Source organism: Macrosteles quadrilineatus, unplaced genomic scaffold (genome assembly GCF_028750875.1).
Source record: "Macrosteles quadrilineatus isolate MER2022 unplaced genomic scaffold, UCM_ALF_1.0 Scaffold_3__2_contigs__length_128488019, whole genome shotgun sequence".
Classification (NCBI taxonomy): Eukaryota; Metazoa; Arthropoda; class Insecta; order Hemiptera; family Cicadellidae; genus Macrosteles; species Macrosteles quadrilineatus.
In genome coordinates, this window is record NW_026542596.1 from 54,035,935 (window position 1) to 54,056,990 (window position 21,056).

The window sequence follows — 21,056 nt, forward strand, 5'->3', positions numbered from 1 at the left end:
TAACTTTGGAAGTAAATCCAACCATTTATAACTCCCCTGAGCACTAAATTCTCTATATAACCAATTCTTTAAAGTTCTCTGAAACCTCTCCACAATTGCAGCCTTAGTTGTAGAAAATGTGTGATAGTGATTAATATTTAATTTTTTCATTAGTTTGCTAAAATATTGATTAAAAAATTCTTTTCCACTGTCGGATTGAATGTTTTTAACCCCCTTTGGTAGAATGGTTTTAATGGCTTCTGTAACCACTAACCCTGTCTTATTCTTTAGTGGAGCAGCATAAGCTTTTTTAGAAAATGTATCTATTAAAGTTAAAATATATTTATTGCCAGAATTCTCTCTAGCATAGTTTTGCATATCAATTAAATCTATTTGTATGGTTTCGTTTATACCCAATACTTTAAAAGACCTTCTAGTGAAATTCTTTCTTGCAGGCTTAAGAAGTTCGTATGCAATTTCATTCATTTTTTATAACATCATCCTTTCCTGTAACTCTAAATACATCACCATTAGCCCCAATCAAAAGATTATCTTCCATTCTTTTAAATTCATAGTTTTCTGGTATATATGGTCTATTATCTATATACTTAAATACACTCAAAGATGTGGGGTCAGCAACTAATAAATCAGGATTATATTCCATCAAATTAAAATTTCTTTCTCCATATACAAATTTTGATCCATCGTAATGCATAGATTGTGACATTAGACAAATATCATTCGAATGTTCCCCCTCTGGTAGATTCCTTATAAATATTTTTTTGGCATCCCAACATTTTTCTTTTTTATCAAAAGTTATAGTCTGTTCTTTTATAACACAGTCAGTTTCATCAATGGCAGGTTTAACACGTACTAACCTTTTATTATAAAAACTCCAATAGCCTGCTTCCATTTTTGGAACTTGTGAAACATTCACAGCATCTTTACTATCTGTGCCTTCCATCAAATTGCTAAGTTTCTGTTTCTTAGCATTCCAAACACCATTCTCTGATTCTAAAAATTCATAATTATTATCATCTTGTATAAATTTACCATCTTCTGTTCGTATTAAAGTCTGTTGTAAAGTGGGCACATCATCTAAACTTTCACCCTTTTCTACATTAGTAATTTTCCGTTTCTTAGCATTCCAAACACCATTCTCTGATTCTAAAAATTCATAATTATTATTGTCTTGTACAAATGTACCACCATCTGTTCGTATTAAAGTCTGTTGTAAAGTGGGTACATCATCTAAACTTTCACCCTTTTTCACATTAGTAATTTTCTGTTTTTTAGCATTCCAATTTTTATTCTTAGATTCTAAAAACTCATATTTAGTTTTACCTTGTAAAAATACATCACCGTTTCTAGTTAGTTAATGTCTGTCCCAAAGTTGATACATCATCTACAAACTCCCCATCTTTAACATTACCAATTTTACGGTTTAAACAATTCCAACTATCGTCTTGTAAATTTAAAGTAGGTTCACTACTAGCCCTGGGTTCTGCAGGCTTATTATATGGATTATTGTATAAACGATAAAATTTATCTATAAACATATTTTTATTTAATAAATAATTCCACTTTCTCTCAATTCCTCAATAATGGAATCTATTTCATTATCCACTCCTGAGTTACCGGCTTGGCGACTTAGCCAAAGAAGTCTTAACCTATCTACAAGCTCATTAGGATCATCCCAATAAATATAGTCTATTTTATTACCAGTCACTTGTCTCAAACCTTCACCAACAGATCTAAATAGAGGTTTAATTATATTAAGATATTTAGTATGTCTATTACTTGAAATTGGTGCATTATCTTTGTAACTCTTTAAATGTCCATTTGTAGCTTCTAAAATTTCTTTATAATTTTGCAAATCAACCCGAGTATAATCCTCAGGTTCTTTTAAAGTCAACAATTCCCACAAACCTTTTGTCCCCTTGTAGGTTTTATTTGCAACTGTAACATCATCATTAGCAATATCAACTTCCTTATTTCCAATAAAAAATTGATTTGCTTCTCGTCTAATACCATATGTAGTGTCTGTCATACTACTTTTACTGAGGTAATTTCCTAAATAGTCTGATGCTAAAAGACCAAAATCTAATTTCTGTGGGGTGGATTGCTGTAATGGTTGCAATCTTGGTATCACTGGTATTCTAGATGGTGTCATTGGGAGAATCTCCATTCGAGGCCTCTCTGTTTTGCCTATAGATGTGATTTTTTTTAATTCTTGTAATGGCTCAATTAAAGGTTGAAATGTTTGGAACCTCTCTTCAGCCTCTAGAAACTTGCCACGTTTTAAAGCTCTATATTTCTCTCGTATTTGAATTGCAGAGTTAACCAATTCTTGTTGAATGTTTTTCATCTTTTATTTACATTTTATTTATCTCATTTGACAAAGGATTGTACTCAAACACTTTATCATGTATTATCAAACAATATGCAGATGTATTTGCTGGTACATTTTCTGCAGTTTCAATCTCTAATTTAATATCAACAATTCCTTCCTTCACAGTTTCATTCTGTCTAGAACAGTCTATTACAATTAGTGGATATTTCTTCATAAACTCAGCCCTACTAATCATAGGATCTGGGATTGTATTATAGTAAGTCTCTCTAAACCTCATAAACATCTCATAAGCTTTAGAGACATCTCCATTTTCAAAGTCAAGATTTAAATCATTATAAGGATAATATTCAGAGTTTAGAAATACTTTGAGATTTTTTAATTTACAGTGATCAAATTCATCAGTTCTTTTTCGTGCACTATTATCCCTAGCTGTTTGGAAACCAAATATAATATACCTAGGCTTCTCTAAACTTGAAGATGTCTTTACTGACCATGTATGTCTTGTGGTATTGGGATATGATGGAAGTTCATGCAGCTCTAAACTTCTAAATGCAATTTGCAAATTTTTATTTTGCAATAACATCTTTTGTAATTGTAACTTCTCCCCATCTGATGGTATTACATGTGGCATAACCCATTGAATTGAGTTAAGTGTAATTTTGGGAATCGTATCAGCAGTGCCACTGGCTGGAGCACTAGTGGTTGTTAATATACAATTTAAATCATTTTTGGATCTTTTCAATACCAATTCTTGTTTGACATTTACTAATACCTTATTAAAATCCTCGAATACACCCATTAACAGCTCTAATGGCAAATATGTACTAAACTTGCCACCTTTATGGAACTCTTTTAAATTTGTGTCAGAATCAAATGCTACATTTGACAATTTAGTTGTTTTATTGTAAGAGCTCAATATTTTCATGAGACTAGAAATTCCTGGGTTTCTTACAATGTATATTTCTTTACCTGCGACTTCGTATCTAATTTCATCAAATAAGAACGCAAATGCATTATTTATAAAATGACCTTTATCATGATTCTCAATTTCTCCCTTAATATACAGATAACTTCTACATGGGAGAGTTAGCAAATCTTGATTATTAATACATATTCGAATTTCATCAGAATTATTTATTGCTAAAGTGTTGTGGGGAACATAGGAGTGATTTGTAATTTTAACCACACTATCGTCGAATTGGGATTTCCCTGTAACGTCTAGAAAATCTTCCATTTTTATTAATAGAAAATTTTTACTTTAGTCCTATTGATTTTAGGAACCTAGCATTTTGTACACTTATAGATAAATTGTTATAAATTCTCATATCTTTTTTATATGACAAGTAATTGTAGTTTCTTCTCCGTTAAAGTCAATTGCCTTGTCGTGTTGATCGGCAAATGTAATACTGACAACATTTAAACTTCTCTTATTTACAGGAAAATATATAATATTTCTTGGAACTTCAATAATTTTGTAGCCAGGAGGAGCTTCTGGATAAAAGCTATTTATGGTGTGTGATTTGTTGCCGTTTAAATAGGACCCGTTTGCAATATTACATTTTACTCTAATCACATTTACATTATTAATGTTTATTTTATTTGTAGATTCAAACTGAACACCAGGAGTAGAAATACCTTTAAATCCCAATAAAACAGACCCTAAACATGGTTTTGTAAAATCAAACACGTGGCTATAAAGTAATGTCGCTTTCATAGTTTTATTATTAGCTGTAAGGAAAAAGTCTGGGATTTGCTTTTGAATTTCCTTTGCAAGCTCAACCACCTCATATGTTCCTTCAGAAATTTCTATTGTAACTGGAGCATTGTGATCATAATAGAAAACATCATCACCTTCTCCAATGGTTAATTTGTTGCCTTTAAGTTGATTTAATTTTGGAATAAGCCCTTTGAATAAAAGTTTGGATTTAGTATTAATTAATGCTTCTCCATTTTTATCTATTATAACTTTAAGTTTACCATTTAATAACTGGTTTAAATCTTCAACTGAGATCTCTCCCTTTGGTAATGTTTTTTTCTCTACTTTGTAATATGTTAAAGTATTTAGAGGTTTTTTAACATTAAATATAGAATTATAACTTTGAAAATCTACTAATCCAATTACATAATCATCATTTAATTCTATGGGAGGAAAGAACACTGACTTTAGCTCTGGCTCTGTACCCGAAAATGTTATAGTAAATGAATCCATTTTTATAAACAAAAATTTTTTATGAATGATAAACATAAAATTCCACAAATAGAACTATTTAAATCTTGTATTTGATCAGTTGTATAGAATGTTTTATATCCCTCAAAATATTTAATTACTTCTTTTGGAGGTTGGATTCCAAATGGGTCAAAATAAATTACAATATCTTTATTTTTACGATATGCTGTCCAATGTGTGCCAGATGAGCTATCTAAATTAACTATTCCGCACTCTTTTACTCTTGGTGTTAGATTTTTTAGCTCGCTTTTTAGGTACACTCCCCTGAAGTGAGGCACGTCTTTTGCGGCCTCTAACAGCTGGTAGTTGTCCATCTTTTTTATTAAATTTTAATCCCATTCCCATTTTTGCTTTTGCCTTCATCAAATTTGTCACGGCATAAGCAGGTGCTCTTTCAGCAAGATTTGCGTCCTTGGCCGTTACTCTAGTCCAAGCTAAGTCTGCTAATCTCATGTCTGCTTTGTTCCGAGCAGCGGTATCGGGATTATTCATGTAGAATATGTCATGCTCTTTACAATAAGAGTCTAGTTTATTTTTTGGAGGTACATTTTTAGCTAAATTCTCACGTACATTCGTCCCAGGTCCACAGTACTGATAAGATGGTATGTGAAGTGGAAATGGAAGGTTATTTATAAGAGTATTCAATAACCCTCGACCCCTGTAAGGCTTTAGGAATAAACCTTTGCCCTTTTTACATGTTTTCTTATTATCATTTTTTACCATTTTTATTATATAAAAAATGTCTTTTATTCAACAAAAACATAAATTTAAAATAGTACAGACTAAGGAAAATATACCAAAGAAGTTGGGTCTATTTCCTACCAATATTCGATGTGTTATTTGCGGTCCAAGTGGAAATGGGAAGACGGTTGTAATTTATAACTTAATTGTAAGAAAGGAAGGATTAAAATTTACAAACTTATATTTAATATCTAAATCATTAGAACAAGAAAAATATAAAAAAATAATTGAAATATTTAGTTTGTGTGATGAAGTGAAATTACACACGTTTACTGACTGTGAAATCACACCAAATGATGTAAAATCTCAGTCAGTTGTTGTATTTGATGACATAAATAGTCCAAATATTACACAATTTTTCTCAATGGGTCGACATAAAAATATTAACTGTTTTTACTTGTGTCAATCTTACAGCAAAGTACACAAACATTTACGTGATAATGTAAATTTCCTAATATTATTCAAACAAGATGATTTAAATTTAAAACATGTATATCACAATCATGTTGGTAATGACTTTTCATTTGACCAATTTAAAAATCTCTGTCATCAATGTTGGGATAAAACTAAATATGGCTTTTTCATAATAGACAAAGAAAGGTCAAAGAATAATGGTAAATATAGATTTATGTTTGACCAATTCTATCAAGAGGATGGTAAGGGTAAATAAATAAAAGACTGGAGTTTTTTAACATTTACATTTATTTTATATCTACACATACAATTCATGTTTAATCAATTTTATAATGACCAAGAGCAAGAGTATTGATGCCATCTTCCAGAATAAACCTCTTGTCATCGTCAAAGGATAGTACTTTCTTTTTCATGGTCAAGGTTTGGAGATGATGGTTTGTAGATTTAATTCTTGTCACATTCTCATAGTAATCTTGCCCAGTGGCAAGACAGTTCAAATAATGTTGATGTCTAAGGAGATGTTTAACTGTAGCACCATCAGCTCCTTTAGCTTTCTTCACCTCTAAAGCTTGTTTGTCTTCTTCATATAACCATTTTAGAGGAATGTAAGAATATAACTTTGGTCTTAAACCACAATATTCATACATAATATGACCATCTAATTCGTCTTTAAACTTGCCAGTGACTTTTTTATTTTTATCAGAGTATAAGAAATGGTCTTTACTATACCCAGAGGTATCAAAATAGTGCAAGTCATGTTCTATTTCCTTGTAAAAGTCCTCTGTAACTATAGAATACATTAAAGAATCTGTATCTGTCATTAGAAATCTTTTATTCTTAAATTTTGACATATAATTATAGTGGAAATCATACATTATTACTTTACTAATATCTAAAATGGTCATTCCCAAATATATCGGTTTATTAAACTTTACAACTAATTCATTTAAATGTATAGCATGTAAATTGTTATCAAACTTTTTGCTACAATCAAACCTTGGATTAGTGACATATTTTGTTAATAGTGACTCATCCTTGAGATATATATCACGAAACTTGCGTTGATTCATGATTGTTCGACCAAAGAGACTATTATTTAGCAATTTGTAAAAGTCTTTTTCAAAATCATTTTTAGCCCATTTTCGTTTTTCAATATTAAAATTAATATAGGGTGCAAGCCATTTTGATTGTCTAAATTTTAAAATTCTATGGTATTTTGTAACAACCAAATCTAATTCCTCATATTTTTGTAATGCTTTATAATGTAAAATATATTTAGTTTTGTCATTTAAATTAGGTATTAATTTGCCATTTATTTTCTCAGGTGCTAATGGATAGTCATTATGTAAATCATGTAAGCTTTTATCATATTTTAAATCAACTTCTAAAATGTATCCAAACTCATCATTTTGATTGTATTTGTAGTCTTTCTCATTAGTCCAACGGAATCCATCCACAGGCAGTGGCTCGCACATTGCTGTAGAGTATAGTGAGTTACAGTCTAAATATATTAAATAGACACTCTCTTGATTGGGATCATAGTGTTCACCCATATATCTATTATTTGCTTTAGCGTAACGTGTGGAAATCATACTGACTCCTCCTCTAATCGCACTTTCTATGAACAAATGCATGTCAATATCTTGAAATAATTGTAATTTTATACCAGTCATTCTAAGACAGGCCTCCCATGTAAGTCCAGGAAGTGAATACATATGTACGGGGTCAAGTTTGTAATCTTTTAAGCACAGGTCTCTAAATGTCTCAAAGACATCAGCCAGTAGCAATACATCTGTTTTAAGATATAAATCATGATATTCTTGTAAATTATTTATATTAAAATGTGTCCATACATTTTTAGCATGTTCATATTCATTGGGAGAGATATGTTCTTTAGTTAGAGTACTATAAAATGTCTCAATTGGGGGTAGAAACTCTGCAAACTTATCTGGTCCCGTCATATATTCATAGGGAAATACACCTTTACGTTGTAGTAGTGGATTTTGTATGAATCTAAATGTGTTTAAATTGGAAGCCAATTTATATAATGGGAGGGACAGAAAGTTGTATGAATCTAAAAATACTAAATCATCTACAGAGAATGATATATATTTTTCCATATCTTTAGCCATGCAATTTAATTTACGTTTATTAAACTTTCCCAAGTGTTGCATTATTAAATGCCCATCGTAATTTTTCAAGTTATGGAAGAATACTGGTATTTTCTTTGTTACTTTATAGTTTAAATTACAATCATTGTGGGCAGCTCCACGGTATTGGCCAGATGAATGGCAATGATCTCTCACCCTATCAAAATATAGGGGCTTTTCACAAATATGACAATGTGTTGAGTTTTGGAAAGATGCCTCTTGCTCTGGAGTCATTACCAGGGGAATATATATCGCCATGTGACTTTTAATATAATCATAAGTCTCAAATAATCTTTTGAAAAACACATCCATAACATTTTCACCACTGTACAACTCTTCAGAAATAATCTTAGACTCTTTCACTACAACAAATGCAAATCCAGATGGAATATGGTTGTTTGAGTTTATAAAGCATTCAAAATCTGCATAAATTACATATGGAGCTTTAAGTTGATATTTAAAATTTTTAAATTGTAATGTATCTTGTTTCGTCATTTCTACTCGTTGGGCATCAAAGTTTTTACAATATGTTGTGTGACGTTCTAATATATCATTAGTGTAAAAATGTTGTAAACACAACTTGCAAAAATACTTCTTATTGTTATCTTTTGTAGACCTCAACATTAACCTATCAAAATCACGAATTAAACAGTAATGTGATTTACGACCTTCTTGTAATAATAATAAATCTATATGAGTATTACCATTGATTTTGGTTGTTCTTAATGGATAAATAAATTTCTGGTCTTCAACTCCAAATACATAAACACTTATATTATTCTGGGTTTCAAATTTATCTATGTCAGCTAATTTCACAGGATACTTTATGTTTGTCATATTCAACTGACTTTCATATGGTACATAATTAGATACTCTATTAGCATTTTCATTTGAGTTCCTTGGATTTAAAGCTGCTAAAATTGACCAAAGAAAGCATTTATTATCAGAATTTTTTATATTTAGAACTGCTTTTGTCAATTTAATACTTTTTGGTGTGGGGATATATGACTTTGGAGTTAGGGGCTTATACTTATAAACATGCAGCTGCCAATATTTAGTATGATCATATATCCATCCACTGCCTTGGGCTTGATATTTGTGCATGGATGCATCAATCTTTAAAAGTGCATTTTCAATTTGGTGTATTAAATCTCTTTTCTCATTAGTTAAGGTGGTAAGGCTTCTAAAATCTGCAATACATTCTTTTTCATTAACTAATTGCCCATTTTGATCCATTGAATATTTTATAAATTTGATTCTCCTTACTAAAGTCCATTTTATCGGCAGAGGACAAGACTTCAGAGTATTTTCAAGGTCAGCTCTAATTGATTCACCGACAAATTTAATCATTGTATATGGACATTTGATGCAAGAATTGGTGTGTCTTTTAAAATGTCCAACAACATTTGTTTTACAGAAACTGCAAGTCTTGTGACTTTGTAATATATGTGATTTTAAAGCCATGTTATTATCACAGATTAAATTGCAAACTTTGCACAGTTTCACCTTCATTTGATGAATTACCTTGTAGTGGCGAAACAGGTTACTTTTGGTGGAGAGCGACACGGAGCAGTGTTGACAGGTCGGCATTGCACTCGAGAATGAAATATCACCCAGATGCCACTTCTATATATAGACTTTTCGAAATTTTCAAAAAAATTTTACCAGAAATTGTGAAATTTTAAAAATTTTTTTACTAGAAATTAAAAAGTTTCAAACAATTTAACTATAATTCAACAGGAGGTCACCCACCCAGGACTTAATCAAGAGCTACCACTAGAGACAAGAAGACCAACCATGGGTCAGGAGCGGGAGCCTGACCATGGGTTGGGAGCATGCCTGCGCCATGAGCCGGGAGCGCGCACGAGTTCGCGTACAAACCTCGCACTGTCAAGTTGATGATTTTGAGAATATACATGTGAATGGATGTGGATTTGAAATAGTAATGGAGTTATACAATGGTATTGAACATTAATATAGGCTTGTATTGGCCGAGAGCTGGATTTTCAAAAAAGTGGTCAAAAAAAGCTCACCATGTTATTCTTATGGGGAAAAACGCCCCAAGTGGCGTCTCTTTGTGGGTTCGCCACTACTCTACATTTACACTTGTAAGGGTCAATAAATGTAAGAAATAGCTTTTTTAGCTTAATATCAAATATATTTATGGGGAATAAGTAAGAAATAAGGTTTGACAATTATATAGGGGTATTTAGGCAAAGATCAGGATTTTTGGTTTTAGTGGCCAAAAAATAATCCCATGTTATTCTTATGGGAAAAAACGCCCCAAGTGATGTCATATTCTGAGTTCGCCACTACTAACCCCACTAGGTTAAAATAATAGCTGAAAAGAAACCGTCTGCAAATGCATAGGAAATCTATCTATCTATCTATCTATCTACATATATAATAGGCTGAGCCGTTTTTTGTTAATCGAACTCCTCCATTTTTGACGTTCAATTTTGACGTTTGAAGTTTCAAAATAAAGGATAAAACGTTTAGTTGTGCCCAATGGTATTAGATATTTTAAAAGTCTTGGTAAGGGCATCAGAGGCCCTTAAAGTATGTTTTTTCTCCATAAGGATAACATGGGGGATAATTTTTATTTATAGAAACAATTTATTTATAAATCAAAATAAAACAAATCCTCTACTTCATGTTTGTTGCTATACAAAAATTTATTTTTTTAACCAATAACGTGTTTATTTTTTACTTTTGAGTTTATTTTGAGTTTCAGCTATGTAATTACCAAACCAAATAACTTTTATGTGATATTTTTTATATCAACTAATAGTATTCTCAAATTAGTGCACGAACTTGGCAAGTTAGGTAATTTTCATTATGCCACGGGGAAGAGTAGACCTTGAAAACAGACGAAGGCAGAGAATGCTGAGAGATCTGAAGAGATTAAGGAGAGTTGAAGATAGACCTGGTTTGATTTCAAGGCCACAAACCAAGTGAATGTGTTCATTCTCTCGGACAAATGAGCATAATGTAGATTTGGTGATGTGCTGAGTTTTCTTTGAACTATAAGACCATAGTTGTAGTTTTGATACCTGAACCAATTATTTCAAAGATTAAAGTTTTTATTGAAATGAAAATTGTCGATGTTAGGTACATCGATTCAGCTGGAGTGAGTTTAAAAAAAATGATACTTTGGATATGCTATTTATTTGTGACAAACAACTAACCCATTTAATATTTTCACTGTTCTTACAACTCTCATCACACAATTAATTAAACTAAAAACAACCTTTAATCAAAGAAACCCTGATTTTGTAAAAAGAATAACTGGAGACGTGAATGAAACTAGACAGAAATATAAAGCCAGCATCCTCGGAGATGTTTTGGACAATATCAAGGCTGTATTGGGGATCACAGTCTGTTTTACTGAGAGAAATTTCATGGGTTTCATGTTTTGACATGATTTGACCCCTCTACTACACTAAAATATGAACGAAGAAATTTATCAAGGCCCGTGCTTTTTTAATTTCCACTACTAATATAATCCATTTTTTAAATATCAATTTACTTACTCGCTATTCTTCTATTGATGAAGGTTTAAATAAATGTTATAAAATAAAGGTCTTTTAATTATTGTAATTATGTCCCACCGTCACATCCTAGGACGCTAGGTTCTACAGCGCGGAACTGTTTTACATATTACTTCAGGCAGAAGTCTCCTAGAGGGTTGTGCCATTGTTATATATGTTCTATTTGCATTTATCAAGCAACATAATATTTCATTTCATTTAATTATTTTCCTGATGTTTTGACTATAAATTGTTCTGAAATACAAGACTTCACAACACCATGTATATAATAATTTATTCTAATATTAATTATCAAATATTACTTCAAGTATTTTTGAGGCATTATCACATGGAAAAAATCCATTGGTGATTAGGGTGATTTGAACCTGGAACCTCAGGCTCCGAAGCCCCGTGCTCTAGACCAGCTCAATACGTGAATTATAACATGGCATAACATTTATAACATAATTAATGTAATTGTCCGCTTAAAGAAGTCGGTACAGCTTTTGTAGTATCGGAGCAGGGATTTTAAACACATTATTCATTTTAATATGAGTTAATCATGTAATATCAATTTCAAGTAAATAACTCGCACATCATGTTGGATACCCTTAATCCTTATGGGGATTATTATTGTATGGCTATAATTGTGGACCAAATAATTTTGCGATGTAATTCGTAAGTTACTGCACGTAAACTTACTGAACTAGTAATATAACTAAATTACTACTAGTACTAGTTTAAATTACTGTATATTAAATAAAACACAAGTAAATTACTGTACTTTGAAATGGCGACAGTTGAAAATCAATTCGGGTCCTTTTGATGAAGTATATTGTTCTTCACACTGCAGCATTCTCCAAGCTAACTAAAATCATGAAATGAAAGTTTAATATTAGGAACCCTATATTGTATTGTTGTATGAATAAACAGGGTGTTACTGCTGGAATCTACTATCATAGATAAAACGTTAGTCTATGCTACTATTTGGCCTGTGATATTTTGAATCAAGTTATTTATATGTTTACACTAGACATTATAAAACAGGGGAAGAATTTTATCAAATGACTCCAGCTGATTTTACTGGTTCCTTATTGCCTTAACTAACTACTGTAGCCCAGCATTGCATGGGTCTGACTTAGGGGAGGTACGAATGAGGCATTTAGTTCAAAATTCCTCCGCGAACAGCGCTGTAATAGAGAGCACTTTGTCAATGAAGGTTTACTATTCGCAAAAATAGTTCTGTTCATAAAATAAAACTATAAATGCCTCAAATTCAATTTTATAATTTTTTTAATTATAAAATTAAACTATCATAACCTAACCGAACTAACCAAACTTGCTGATAATTAAATAATATAAAAAAGATTAGTAATAGAAAAAATAATTATGTTTATTAAATAAAACTAGAAATTGCTCCTTTAAAATTGTATAATGACTTAATAATAAAATTAAACTGTCATAACCGAACCAAACCAACCAAACTTGCTGATAATGAAAAAATCTGAGACAAAAAGTTAATGCAACCAGCGAGATTCGAACCCGGGACCTTTTGCACGCCAGCCCGGCACGCTAACCACTAGACCACCGAAGCCGTTGTCCACAAACCGTATTGTAACGGTAATAGCCGTTCCCTCAGCTAATAAGAAGCCCACAGCTGTCATCGTAGCCTCTTCCGTACCCCTGAGTAAATACCGCATTGCATGTAGAACCTCTTTAATTCGAACTAATTGGGACCGGGGGTAGTTCGGATTATTGAATAGTTTGGATTACAGAACATATTGTTGTTTTTACATAGCAAAGCTAGGGAAAAGTGAAAAATGCTTTATAAAGTAAAATACAGTGTTTATTTAATACAGTAGTAGATAAACATAAGGAATAAGCAGTAGGCCTACTATACATTACAATTGAAATAACTACGGTGCGTATATCAATAAATACAGTATACATACAATAAAAAACTACTGTACTGTGTATAAAGTACAGCAATGAGGCGTTCGGATTAGTGGACGTTCGGATAGAGGTTCTAGTGTATTTGAAACATTCAGTTTTGCAGATTGTAACGAAAAAGTAAGTTTTTTACCTTCCTTTTTATATCGGCCCATTGTATAACTAAACAATTATACAGACTGTTAGATATGGTTTTAATATAGTGGCGTATAAATAAATATAGCGCACTAGTAAGGGGTTGATGTGCAATTTTATAGTTGATTCATTACGGTAGTTCAGCCTTTCCGCTACAGCAAAAGCTGCAAGTCTAGGCATGGGAGATAGGGACAGCAATTTCAGCCATAACTCTGTCGGGGTTAGTATATAACGCTACTTCACCCCTTCCTTTTAACCTCAATGATTACCTGAGCCACCATATGTTATTGTATAAACCTCTCTATTAGGCCTAATACCACAGTATACAACATCACGATATTTATTCGTCAGTCCCTGACTCTTAGACTTCCTTGGAATTGATTGTGAAGAAGTTTGCTATATTAGTCTTCAAATTTGTATATAAAAGGCATAAGGATGAGTTTAATTAGTTATTAGACCCCATTTTGAACAGGATAAAAGTAATATCCTATTCAACGCATTTAAAGAATTATTATTTAAGGTCAATTACATTTTAAGGCATAACTTTAAGTCACAACGGATTGTTGTCAAAGCTGCGCATATATGAGAGCTGAAATTTAGAATTTTTATTGGTGGAAATGCAAACTTTAGAATTTGAGCAAAGGATGTATAATAACATTGCAGTACTGCAACTATTTTTAAATTTTAGAAGTTCAAACCTAAAAAATATATTTCTTGAGATTTTGAATCTTATGATGATAGTGGTAGTAGATTATGGTGTAAGTGATTTTATATTTTAAAAAATGCTTCCATGCATTAAACCTACTTACGAAGCGCTTTTCAAGTTGGCTTTACTTAATTTTTAAGGATAAAATTGCATTTGATATAAGAGTTAAAGTAGATTTTCTACAGTTTACAAAATGCATTGGCCAGTACATTTTCAACACATCATTGCTATGGTTCGTAAAACAAATTTACTAGAAATTTTACCATCAAAAAATGTTTTCGCAGATAAATTCGTGTATTTTTAATCGAAAGTAATGTTTAAACTAACCTTAAACCTCTCCCCGTATACAGATGAAGTGAAGCGAAAGAACCAAAGCGATTGTCAAAATACACTGTCCGTGATGACACATCCATTATTTGTATCTTTGCTTTAAGAAACTTCACTACTTTCTGGATTTACTCAATCCACATCGAACACATGTGTGGGTTATCGAACATTTGATCACTTTTTATGTCAATGTGGATTTTAATCATTGAATAACTTTCAATACTCGTCCGACAAGATTTGGTACATAGAGATTGTCCGTGAATTCTTCCAGTGCCAAACTTCTCGGTATCACACTTGATGAGGGAGCTCCAAAGATAGAATTCCAATTTACATTTTCATCTAACAAATCCTTTTTGAGCCAGGGACATAACACTGCATTTACTGTAGCAGATTTGCTAGAACTGTCCATATAACTTAATCTTAAAACACACTCATTTATAATTTTACCTAACCCACCATGTTACACTTCCCTATCCCAAGCGTGATGTATACAACTTCCTTACTTCTCGAGTGATGTAAAGTATCAAAAACTCACTCGGTGATGTAATGAAACCCATTTAAATAACATTGAGTGATTAACTTCGCTTGCTATATGTGCCTATGTGATTAACAATAGTGAGAATCATATTTATCGGAAAGAAAGCAATACGTTGAAATCATGTCTAATAAAAATAATTGGCTGGTAAAAAACAGATCAGAAATAAAACTTAATCACGTTGGTGTCCCTCAGGGTTCAATACTAGGCCCTATTTTATTCCTTTGCTACATTGATAAGATTCCAAATGTTCTGTCGTGTGTACCTTGTGGAAATATGTGTTTATATGCTGATGATATTAACTTAAAAATTACAGGAAAAACAGTAGAACATATCGAAATAGATGCCTTTATAGAACTTGCAAATATTAAAAATTACTTACTATTCAACAATCTCAAAATAAACAAAAGTAAAACTAATTTTATATCATTTTCAACTAAGCAATGTAAACACAAAATAGAACCGTTGATTATTTTGGATTCCGATGAAATCAAACAAGTTGAAAAAATAGATTTTTTAGGTTTAAAAGTTGATAAACATCTATCCTGGCAGGACCACGTCGATCATGTTTGCTCAAAGATAAATTCAGGGATATTTGCTTTGAAAAAGATGTCATATCTATGTAATATCAATACTTTGAAAACAATATATCATTCTCTTGTCCACAGCCACATTTCATACGGTATATCTTTATATGGAGCTACAACTAAGAAAAATCTTAATCGAATCTTAAAATTACAGCAAAGGGCATTAAGAACAATGATGGGACTAAAAAATTATGAATGTGTTAAAATTCATTTCAAAAATTTTAAAATATTAACTGTGTTTGCCCAATACATTTTTGAAACTGCTCTCATAGCGAAAGAAAGTATATCAGATAACGCACAATTATGCTACAATACAAGAGGAAAAGCCCTAAGAGAAAATAGTCGCAACCATCTTTTATTTTCAAATAAAAAGCCCACCTGTGCCGGAAGAAGATTTTTACGGTTTCTTCCAAATCATTTAAAACCCATTGGCAACTCAATCAAATTTAAAAACAAATTAAAAAATTATCTCATAGAAATCGCTCCCTACTCCATTAAAGAGGTGTTTCCCCAATTAACCTGATTTATTGATAGTTTCTTAGTATTATATAAATTGTAATTTTAGCTTATAACTTTATTTACTAGGTTAGGAATCTGACACTATTCAATGTACAATGTACAATTGTTGAATAAAGATATTGAAATTAAATGAAATGAAAACTTAAAAAATATACCTCTATGGAGCCAACGACGTTCAACGCTAGAAATCAGCTGTGCTCTTGAATTTTATTGTTATGTTTTGAAGAATTTTCCTAACCTAGCTTTTGTTTGTAAATGAACGTTACTGTTAGAAGATGAGTGAAATTTTTCTAGTGGGGCCTTGAATGGATGATGATTAATATTGTTCGTAACCTCCTGTATATTGTCGGGTCAGGTAAAATCTTGTACGTTACACGTTACGCAAGAGCGTGTTTACATGACTTAGGTAAATTATTATGCAACTCGCTTCCGCTCGTTGCACAACCTTCACCTGCGTGATGTAAAAACCCTCTTACTACACTTGTAAGGTAAATAGCTATTACACCAAATGGTCTCAAGTTAGTGCAACTACTAACTTTATATTACAAAACTTAAACTTTCTAGCTTCGTAATTTATCTGTGAAAACTATGAATCCGATTGAAATAATTGATAATCTCAGTTTAATGACATATTTAATGCATTGTGATCGATGTAATACATAATTAAACATTATTGATCTACTCAATGTATATCAAACAATATTTACTCTTGAAGGCTGTGGAACGTTCATAAGTTTGGACTTAGATAATCAAAGTTTCCTAACCCATTTTCTCGGCTGAGACGAAAACATTTTGTCGTAATTTGTCTTCAAAGTTGCTTTCATCTTCTTTTTTGTTGGAAACTTTGTAACGGCCTCTACTTTACACATGGTGTCTTTAGCTTGTGCAGAGCCAAACTTCAGTAGAATATACACACGTAAACCTTTAGTTTGCAAAGTTTAAGATGCCATTAAGTATTATTATCTCTATTAAGTTATTATCACACATGTGAAGTGTATGTGGAAAAATGTTCGTGAATATAGTAGCCTCGAACTGTTAAACATTGCTTGGCCCAGAGCCTACAAAACATTGGTAGGCCTACCTATGTACATATGATACGTATTTACGTACACAAATCTTTAAGTGTAACTGACGTAACTCAGATGTCGTCTCATCCATCCAACACTCGACTTTCACAAATATTTTCATTAATTTATGCACCGTGGCGTGTTGTATGAACCTATTTATAATCACTGGTTAACACGAATATTAGGACAGAAGCGGTGGATTAGATGGATGGATCATAAACTTAAATAAATTAGGCCCGAATGCCTAACCTAATAGCTGTAACAACTGGTTTGACAGTTCCATTTACATATTAATAAACTCATGTTTAATTTTGGGCCAGTTACGTCATTTGTTTATGCATAAGATCTGTACCGTTTCTGTTTTAGTATTCATGTTAAGCATAGTACACGATAGTAACCCAACTACATAGATGTAAGCAACAATTTTAGGCTCACTAAACAATTGCCAACCTTCACAATGTAAACAAAATGTATGACAGCTGATTATAATACTGAGAACCCATTATACTTACAGCTGTTTGAAAACAGGAAAACAGGGATTTTCACTATATGCATTTTGGATACTAAAAACCACTAATTTACCGTTATTTTTCCAATCTTTCTATAAAATGTGGGTGAATTCAAGGCTCCGTTAGAAAAACATGCCATGCTGCAACGCAACACTACGTCACAGTGGTGGATAGTTGTACTAAAATCTTACCATTGAAATCTGACAAGCAGCCAGCTTATTTACCTAAACATATGGTATGTGACAATGAATTTATCAATGAATCTATCCACTAGTGTGACGTCATGGATTCTGCAGCATGGCCTGTTTTTCTAGTGGGGCTTTTGGTGAATTGTAACGAACAGTGTTAAACACAGTGTGTGCAAGTATTTTGACATGGCATTAATGATCCGTGTGATAGGTATTAGTTCAGTGAACATACTTGAATGTAACTGGATGTATCAAAATAGTTTTGATATAAATAACAAACCTGTTGATATTTGGATGGCTGCCACTCCAGTGATGATGTCACCAGTGGTAATTGTTGACCAATTTGGCCAGTTCTCAAGATACGATTGCGGCGGGGCCGAAGAAAAGATAAAACATACTGCCTTGGTAAATTTGTCATTCTTATGAAACAGCTGAAGCAAATGTAATTCTTAGTTCTGTACGTTCAATTGTAGAGGTCGTGTTTTGTTTACAATTTGTTTTTTGTTATTTCAATCATTTAAAACCTCATTTAACCAAATAAAACGATATAATCATAAGCAATAACCAAATAGTAAAGCACAAATCATAAAAATAACCCTAAAATAATAGAAACGAAATTTTGTCTTCCCCAGCGATCATTGTGGACGGGAGACGCGGATTACAAGCTTCAAAATTTACAACGGGATGAGGAGTCCATGGTATATGTTAGTAAAACAGTTGCAAACAAACAACAATCAAAACGATTAGAGACCGTAAACTAAATTGAATTATTCGATAGCAGTCACGACAACTTTGGAACTAGCGATTTTCATACGAGTTACATCTTATTGTCATTTACGCTTAGTTTTCTTCAATGCACACCCTGACTTCTATACATAATTTAAATAGGGTTATTTTCATATTACCAACTTACAACTCAACAATCAATACTAATTATGTCTAATTACTCTAGAATTTATACTAGTTACTCAATGGAAATTGTATATTCCATTATCACAATTTAGTTGTTACCATTACTAATTGATAACACCCTTATTTGATTGTTGAAAAACTTCTTCAGAAAATGGTTTGTTGATTTTGAATAACAATAATCGCATTTACGTATTTAATTTTTACTAGATGGACTAAAACTAGTTTAAGCAGATTACACTATACGGTGCCAAAAATATTCGATTAGTCTGTAGTGGGACATCAAAGAATGTATTTTGTCTATAATTTATTTGATACAACACAAAAATTCTAATTCGCTAATAAAGAAAAACATCTGATAAAAAGTCTTGACTTTTAAGGTGGCTGTGAGTATAAATCTCGTTATACACGAGTGGGTGTCATGAAGCCCTATACGGCGCCAGGTAGGCAACACTCTGCTGACTCGCGAGGCTCCATATTGCGTCACAGCGCCTGCCTTATTTTCTTCACTAGTGTGTCTGGCGCCTGCCTGCAGTGTCACGAATCTGCCTGCGTTTGACATGTAAAGTATTTAAGTTTCTAGACTGATAAATTTACACAATGGTTATTTAGTTTCAGTCTTATAACATGTATTTTATGTATATAGATTTATTATAACCGTTTGATGTCTTTGTTATTTCTAAAATGTAGGATCCGGTTATTTAAAGAAAAAAATACATGGCAACAAAATGATAGTTAAAAAATTATTGATGAAAGACAAGCTTGCAACCTATAATCAAGTGTAAAGCTTAAGTCACAGTGTAGAAGATCTAGAGTTAAAAGTGTGAAGTTAGAAAATATCTTTAAATTAAAAATACCCCCGCCGCAGCAAACCTGCAGACTAAGCGAATTCCCATTTGCCTGATTGGATTTACACTAAAATGTTTCCTTAAATATATCAGATTTATTTCTTATTTAAATATAATTAGTTTAACGAGAACTTAGGTTTGCTGCAACAGGGATTAAAGTCCTTTTTTGTCTTAGTGTCGAATAGTGAATATCCAAAATGATAACTACGCTGATAATCAAACCAGAACCGATGTAATAACAACACAAAAAATAATAGATAAGAAAAATAGTGCGTGGAAATCTCAGTTGTAGTACATTAATACGTTGAGTAGTTTATTACAGTCTGATCAAATACATACACACTTCAGAGCAGCATTGATAACAATGAGAATATTCGAAGAACGGTGCTAGTGTGCCAAACCAGAATGAAATAGCTAAATGAATTCGTGAAGTATAGTGTCTATCGAAGAAAAAAGAGAAAAGAATTTATTTATAAAAATAAATACATCTGCTTTAAAAAATAAGGTTGCCAATGACACAGAAAAACTTGTCCACATAAAATATTGAAGGATTATACAACTATAAGACTGATTAATTTTGATGTTTGCCATATAGATGATTTCTCATTATGGTCAATGAACCTCTTAATGTTTCATGAGTAATAATTTTCAAAAAGGATCTGTCCAAATCATATTGTTTCCAAAAGTTCACAAACAATTTTGATAATGTTCCTCTAGAACAATAAACAATCCAATCACCTCAATTTTCGAAATTTTACAATTTTGCTTGAAATATTCAAAGGTAGAATCACATTTTTTTTCTTTTCTTCATTCACTTCGTTAGGTTTATTTATGTTTATTTCAAATCGAATTGTTGGATCAAGAATTATGCCTTTGTTAGTTTCTCTTTCGATCAATAAAATATCTACTCTTCTGGTGCTTCCGTTAGAAGAAAGACACTGTACTTCTTCTTGCACTTCCCATGTATAATACCTTTTTCGGAGACATTTGCTATGATGTTTTATAATGTCTATAGCTCTAGTCTGAATATTTTTTTAAGTCCCAATGGTCAATGGCAGCTCAATTTCCTGCTATCGAAACATAATAGAATTTCTGTAGCATGGTCCGTTGTGTATACTGGATAGCGAGCTGGTATAGTAGAGAGTGGGGTCCCCAAGGTCCCGGGTTGGAATCCTGCTAATTGGCAATGTGCTTATGCTGTACTCTGGGCCTATTCTGAAGCCCGGAATATAAATTCAGCCATAAAGAGGTTTCGTGCTAGAACCTAGTGTACTGGGGCGTTATAGTAGAACACGATCAACCAACGCGAACACTATGTCCATACACTCACTAACTGACCAAGTGTAACTTAATTCTACCACTGATCTACATTCCACCCACAC

General features: G+C 32.1%; 1 protein-coding gene across 2 annotated transcripts in view; it reads left to right on the top strand.

Annotated features, from left to right (window-relative positions):
* Positions 1 to 21,056, top strand: part of LOC128989595 (slowpoke-binding protein) — a 98,724-nt gene that overhangs the window by 43,925 nt on the left and 33,743 nt on the right. The window lies entirely within an intron of this gene.